Below are 8,283 nucleotides of genomic sequence, written 5' to 3' on the forward strand. Positions count from 1 at the left end.
TTCCATCCGTGCAACATGCAACACAAAGGGGTTTAAATCAGACCTTATACTTCATCCTCCCCTTTCCTCCCTTCTCCATCTCCGTAGCTGTTGAGATGCCCGAACGGATGCATTAATCAACTTGACTGTCTCTTCATGTTCCAGTGGCCACATCGCCAGAACGCCCACACAGCCATCAGACATACAACAAGGCAAAAGCAGTTGAATGTGTCACACTATAGACACACCCATCATACACACACACACACACACACACACACACACACACACACACACACACACACACACACACAATGGTGCTATAGCTCAAAGTCCCATGGTGCAGCGCTCTTTCCTGCATGTTTGAGCAGAGCAGCCCAGTCCATCGGAATAGGGGCCCATACAGTACATGAACTGGTGCGTTTCTGGACGTCACAAATGTGCAGAGAGGTACAGTTCATCATCGGCAGCCCCGACTCGGGCTAGTGACGTGGGGACAGGCGAGGTGAAATATCAGCTATGGAAGAACCCAGAAAACACAATAGCGAACGTCATAGACGAAAAGCTCCTTCGTGTAGGAAGCTACGGGAGTGTCAGATGGACAAAGCTACCGGCGTAACACAGGAGGATACTCCTTTGCCATATTCACGTGGTCATCTTGTAGGGATGAAAGAAACGTTAACGTTTAGCTAACGGCATAAAACAGGAAGATACTTATTTGCTATATTCAAGTGGTTATGTTGTGGTTTTGAAAGGAAGGTTTACACCGGACTACATCAGCTTGCTTTTAAATAGAACGCTACTTCAGGTTATCTCCAGGAGTGGCACTAACTCACCTTTCCCTGTTAGTAGATCAGTCGATAGCAGGCTTGGTTTGACCCCACAGACAATGATGGATATTGCACTAACTCAGATCGTTACAACCTATCTGCTGAGGTACCTTTTCATGTCCATTAATACGGCAAGCAGGCTATAGAAAGGGATGTTACATATAGCATACATAATACAGCACATGATACAATTTCTAAATGGTCCCGGACATATAGAAGACACGGTCTTAAGATCAGTCAATTGATTGCTATGACATGATATTGGCGGACTCTGAAAGTATTATGCCCATAGTGCTCTACTTTTTACCAGACTATGGGCCCTGTATAATGCAATATGTATGGAATACGGTGCCGTTTTGTACACAGCCATCACAGGAGGTTGGTGGCACCGTAATTGGAATGATATCAAATACATGGTTTCCGTGTGTTTGATGCCTTTCCATTCGCTCTGTTCCAGCCATTGTTATGAGCCGTCCTGCCCTCAGCAGCCTCCACTTTCAGCCATTATCTATTATTAGTCAAATGTGCCTTCAAAAATACTGATACACCTTCTATAGACAAAATTGTCATGGATGGAAATTGTTTGCTTGGGTAGTGCATTTTGTCCCCACCCCTTTTGTCCATGCACAGTAGATGAAGGCAGTGGAGGCTCCTCAGAGGAGGAAGGGGAGGACCATCCTTCTCAGTGAATTTCATACAAATTAAAATTGTGAAACATTAAAAAAGTTATCCTTTTTAGATTAAACTATATTAAATATATTCAAGTCACCAAATACTTAATTAAAACACATTGTTTTGCAATGACAGTCTAGATTAGCCTCAACAGCACTCTTTAGGGAGCACCATGGTGTAGCCAGAGGACAGCAAGTTTCCGTCCTCCTCTGGGTACATTGAGTTCAATACAAAACCTCAGAGGCTCGTAGTTCTCACCCCCTTCCATAGGCTTACACAGTAATTATGACAACTTCTGGAGGACGTCCTCCAACCTGTCAAAGATCTCACAGCATGAAATGACATTGTCCACTCAATCAAAGGATCAGATAATGAATCTAGCACTGAAAGCATAAGCTACAGGTTCCGTTTTAGGACCACTATTGTTTTCACTATATATTTTACCTCTTGGTGATGTCATTCAGAAACATAATTTTAACTTTCACTGCTATGTGGATGACACACAGCTGTCAATTTGGAGAAAACATGGTGAAGCCCTAAAATTGCTGTCGCTGGAAGCCTGTGTTTCAGACATAAGGAAGTGGATGGCTGCAAATGTTCTACTTTTAAACTCGGACAAAACAGACATGCTTGTTCTAGGTCCCAAGAAACAAAGAGATCTTCTGTTGAATCTGACAATTAATCTTGATGGTTGTACAGTCATCTCAAATAAAACTGTGAAGGACCTCAGCGTTACTCTGGACCCTGATCCCTCTTTTGAAGATCATATCAAAACTGTTTCAAGGACAGCTTTTTTCCATCTACGTAACATTGCAAAAATCAGAAACTTCCTGTCCTAAAACGATGCAGAAAAATTAATCCATGCTTTTGCCACTTCTAGGTTAGACTACTGCAATGCTCTACTTTCCGGCTACCCGGATAAAGCACTAAATAAACTTCAGTTAGTGCTAAACACGGCTGCTAGAATCTTGACTAGATCCAAAAAATGTGATCATATTACTCCAGTGCTAGCCTCTCTACACTGGCTTCCTGTTAAGGCAAGTGCTGATTTCAAGGTTTACTGCTAACCTACAAAGCATTACAAGGACTTGCTCCTACCTATATCTCTGATTTGGTCCTGCCGTACATACCTACAAGTACGTTACGGTCACAAGACGCAGGCCTCCTAACTGTCCCTAAAATTTCTAAGCAAACAGCTGGAGGCAGGGCTTTCTCCTATAGAGCTCCATTTTAATAGAATGGTCTGCCTACCAATGTGAGAGACGCAGACTCGGTCTCAACCTTTAAGTCTTCATTTAAGACTCATCTCTTCAGTAGGTCATATGATTGTGTCTAGTCTGGTGAACGGAAAGGCACTGGAGCAACGAACCACCCTTGCTGTCTCTGCCTGGCCGGTTCCCCTCTCTCCACTGGGATTCTCTGACTCTAACCCTATTACAGAGGCTGAGTCACTGGCTTACTGGTGCTCTTCCATGCCGTCCCTAGGAGGGGTGAGTGACTTGAGTGGGTTGAGTCACTGACATGATCCCTCCTGTCTCAGCATCCAGTATTTATGCTGCAGTAGTTTATGTGTCAGGGGGGCTAGGGTCAGTTTGTTATATCTGGAGTGTTTCTCCTGTCTTATCCGGTGTCCTGTGTGAATTTAAGTATGCTCTCTCTAATTCCTTCTCTCTTTCCCTCTTTCTTTCTTTCTCTTTCTTTATTTCTCTCTCTTGGAGGACCTGAGCCCTAGGACCATGCCTCAGGACTACCTGGCCTGATGACTCCTTGCTGTCCCCAGTCCACCTGGCCGTGCTGCTGCTCCAGTTTCAACTGTTCTGCCTACAGCTATGGAACCCTGACCTGTTCACCGGATGTGCTACCTGTCCCAGACCTGCTGTTTTCAACTCTCTAGAGACAGCAGGAGCGGTAGAGATATTCTGAATGATCGGCTATGAAAAGCCAACTGACATTTACTCCTGAGGTGCTTGACCTGTTGCACCCTCGACATCCACTGTGATTATTAATATTTGACCCTGCTAGTCATCTATGAACATTTGAACATCTTGGCCATGTTCTGTTATAATCTCCACCCGGCACAACCAGAATAGGACTGGCCACCCCTCATAGCCTGGTGCCTCTCTAGGTTTCTTCCTAGGTTCTGGCCTTTCTAGGGAGTTTTTTCTAGCCACCATGCTTCTACACCTGCATTGCTTGCTGCTTGGGGTTTTAGGCTGGGTTCCTGTACAGCACTTTGAGATATCAGCTGATGTAAGAAGGGCTTTATAAATATTTGGTTTAAAAAAAAAAAATGTTGCTTCTCATTTACAACTGCGCCCTGGCCAAGATGAAGCAAAGGAGTGTGACACAAACAACAACACAGAGTCACACATGGAATAAACAAACGTACAGTCAATAATACAATAGAAAAAAAGGGCTATATACAGTGTGTGCAAATGGCGTGAGAAGGTAGGCAATAAATAGGCCATAGTAGCAAAGTAATCACAATTTAGCAAATTAACACTGGAGTGATAGATAGAAATACTGGTGTGCAAAAAAGCAGAAAAGTAAATAAAAACAATATGGGGATGGATTGGGTCCTGAAAAAGGGACCTTTCTTTTTTCGCCGAGTTCATATTTATTTGTAGATTTTTTTCACTTTCACTTAGCTAGCGAATGCAGCTAGCTAGTTTAACCTCCTCAACACCTTTCCAATGCTGGAACTTTTCCAAGTCAAGGTAAGCGTTTGGTTGTATAAATGTATTGCCACCAGAGCCCGCCAGTTTAACTGCTAAACTGCTTGCTGATTGTACTGCATTGTCGCGAGTAGTTCTAGTAACTATATTGACTAAGACGTTACAAATGTCGTTAGCTAATATTGTGACAACAATGTAGGCTGTGTGTAGCGGTTAGTAGTTATGATATAAAGGCTTGGATTGTAAAGTTTTTTTTTCGCCTGGTAACATTTAGCTGATGTGATGTGAAAAGGTGAGAGGAGGAGAGTACATAGATGCGAGAAAGAACTATACAATGAGCTAAATGTTCCTGCTGTTTGTACTGTATGTGGCTCCTATGGAAGTGAACTGTGCTTGCGTGTGATCAGGGGTGAATTCATTCCTGTGATACTGTTGATATTTATTTTCTGAAATGGAAGCAAATGGACAAAACGGGAATAAACATACCTGAATTTGTCCAATAGAAACTCTTGTATGCAAATGTTGGACTAATGATTACACACTAGATCAGCTAGATGCTAGCAAGAGTGTGCAAGAAGGTATTGAATTTGTCACTGTCTGTCACCTTGATTACTCAAATTTCTCCTTTCAAACTGTGCACCTACAGCGCATTTGGAAAGTATTCAGACCCCTTCCCTTTTTCCACATTTTGTTTCATTACAGCCTTATTCTAAAATGTTTTTTTTATTCAGCAATCTACACACAATACTCCATAATGACAAAGCGAAAATAGGTTTTCAGAAGTGTTAAAAAATGTATATTAAAAAAAAAAAAAAAACACATACCTTATTTACCTAAGTATTCAGACCCTTTGCTATGAGACTTGAAATTGAGATGAGGTGTATCCTGTTACCATTGATCATCCTTGGGATTTACCTGTGGTAAATTCAATTGATTGGACGCACACACCTGTCTATATTAGCTCCAACAGTTGACAGTGCATGTCAGAGCGAAAACCAACCCATGAGGTCAAAGGAATTGTCTGTAGAGCTCCGAGACAGGATTGTGTCGAGGTACAGATCTGGGATAGGTACCAAAATATATCTTCAGCATTCTGAAATGGTAGAAGTTTGGAACTACCTAGACTCTTCCTAGAGCTGGCCACCTGGCCAAACTGAGCAATTGGGGAAGAAGGGCCTTGGTCAGGGAGGTGACCGAAAACCTGATGGTCACTCTGACAGACTTTCAGAGTTCCTCTGTGGAGTTGGGAGAACCTTCCAGAAGGACAACCATCTCTGCAGCACTCCACCAATCAGGTCTTTATGGTAGAGTGGCCAGACGGAAGCCACTCCTCAGTAAAATGCACATGACAGCCTGCTTGGATTTTGCCAAAAGGCACCTAAAGGACTCTGACCATGAGAAACAAGTTTTTCTGGTCTGATGAAACCAAGATTGAACTCTTTGGCCTGAATGCCAAGCATCACGTCTGGAGGAAACCTGGCACCATCCCTATGGTGATATCATGCTGTGGTGATGTTTTTCAGCAGCAAGGACTGGGGCACTATTCAGGATCAAGGGAAAGATGAACGGAGCAAAGTACAGAGATCCTTGATGAAACCGTGCTCCAGAGTGCTCAGGACCTCAAACTGGGGCCAAGGTTCACCTTCCAACAGGACAACAACTCTAAGCACACAGCCAAGACAATGCAGGTGTGGCTATGGAACAAGTCTCAGAATGTCCTTGAGTGGCCCTGATCAAACATATCTGGAAAGACCTGAAAATAGTTGTGCAGCTACGGTCCCCATCTAACCTGACAGAGCTTGAGAGGATCTGCAGAAGAAAATGGAAGAAACTCCCCAAATACAGGTGTGCCAAGCTCGTAGCGTTATACACAAGAAGACTCGAGGCTGTAATCGCTGCCAAAGGTGCTTCAACCAAGTACTGAGTAAAGGGTCTGAATACTTATGTAAATGTGATATATCAGTTTAATATTATCATTATGGGATATTGTGTGTAGATTGATGCTAAAAAAATTACAATGATCGATTTTAGAATAAGGCTGTAACGTTGCAAAATGTGGAAAAAGACAAGGGGACTGAATACTTGCCGAATGCACTGTAACATGTAAACTTTCCTTTGTAGGCTAGGTTGTAGCAACCTCATGATTGAGTATCATGTAGTAGCCTACACCTATCGATTGAGCTGGGTATGAATGACAGTCATCCAATATGCTGTAATATACTGAATAAAAATATAAATGCAACATGCAACAATTTACTGAGTTACAATTCAATTGAAATAAATTCATTGAGCTCAAATTTATGGATTTCACATGACTGGGAATACAGATATGCATCTGTCATTATCTGGTGTGACCACCACTTGCTTCATGCAGCGCGAAACATCTCCTTGAAATAGAGTTAATTGTGCCTGCTGATTGTGGCGTGTGGAGTATTGTCCCACCCCTCTGCAATGGCTGTGCGAAGTTGCTGGATATTGGCGGGAACTGGAACACGCTGTCGTACACCTTGATCCAGAGCATCCCAAACATGCTCAATGGGTGACATGTCTGGTGATTATGCAGGTCAAGGAAGAACTGGGAGAATTTCAACTTCAAGGACTTGTGTACAGATCCAAGCTACATGGGTCCGTGCATTATCATGCTGAAACATGAGGTGATGGTGGCAGATGAATGGTACAACAACAGGCCTCAGGATCTCATCACAGTATCTCTGTGTTTTCAAATTCCTGCAGTCAGCAGGATTGTCCACCTCAAAACTTGAGACATCTGTGGCATTGTGCTGTGTGACAAAACTGCACATTTTAGAGTGGCCTTTTATTGTCCCCAGCACAAGGTGCACCTGTGTAATGATCATGCTGTTTAATCAGCTTTTTGATATGCCACACCGGTCAGGTAGATGGATTTCGCTCACTAACAGGGATGTAAAAACATTTGAGAGAAATAAGCTTTTTGTGCCTGTGGAACATTTCTGGTATCTTTTATTTCAGCTAATGAAACATGGGACCAACACTTTACATTTACCATTTTAATATATTTGTTTATTATAGAAATAAGGCCATGCTCATAAAAAAATTATCATCCTCTCTCATCCTCCACTGGATGAAGCCATCACACTGTTGATGGTGGATGACAGTCATTCTAAAAGCTGTAATTGGAAAGGTGTCTGTGAGGAGATGTCCAGACAACATTGGCGATCAATCAGCGACGGCTACTTAATGGACAACAACTGGAGACAGGATGAATCACTTGTGTGTTAAATTTGCCTTTCAGACAATCAATCCGAGCATTTAAATGTTAATGTTTAAAGAGTTCAAAATTGCTGTCTTTAGTGTCAACGGAAAATGTATATACTGCCGTGCCCCCCCCCCCCCCCTCCATCGAAATGTTGCCCAAAAAATCTCACGGACTTTATTGCCGATAATAAGATCCAATTTACCTTGAAGAGGGGAGAGGCGGAAGGGATGCAGTCATTTTTCAGTAAAAAAACAAAAATCATTGTATAATAAAAATCGATCACCATAAAAAGCCATTGAGGCTTTATCATGTCGTGACAGAGATGTATACAGTCAGTTTAAGGACATGGTGAAGAGGAAAGTCATTATCATATGTCACTGCGGGCGACTGCGATTTCGAGCTCTTGTAGAAAAGGATCTCAGCATAGATTATTCAATACGGTTTGTTCAAATGTCAAAAAGGCAATTCCAGTCTCTCCCAGAAACATACATGTCAGAATTCATCAAAATCCCCCCTTATAAAAAATTGAACAAAAGTAGTCATATTAGCAGCGATGAAGTCTAAACTCTAAACTAGAAGGATTAACTTAAAGCAGCAACATGTATCTTTTTGGGTGACCGCACCAAATTCAAGTAGAAATGTGAGTTATAGATCTGTCATTCTCATTGAAAGCAAGTCTAAGAAGCGGTAGATCTGTTCTATGTGCGATATTTTTATGCTTCCCGTTCTTCAGTTTCATTTTTGCTGTTTTTACTTGTGGTTTTGTACACCAGCTTCAAACAGCTGAAAATACTATATGTTTGGTTATTGAAAAGATATTTCACAACGGTTTAAATGGTCCACAATAACATTTATTGTTTTGTCACAAACTTAAATTGGCCGAACCATTACA

Source organism: Oncorhynchus kisutch, linkage group LG16 (genome assembly GCF_002021735.2).
Source record: "Oncorhynchus kisutch isolate 150728-3 linkage group LG16, Okis_V2, whole genome shotgun sequence".
Lineage (NCBI taxonomy): Eukaryota > Metazoa > Chordata > Actinopteri > Salmoniformes > Salmonidae > Oncorhynchus > Oncorhynchus kisutch.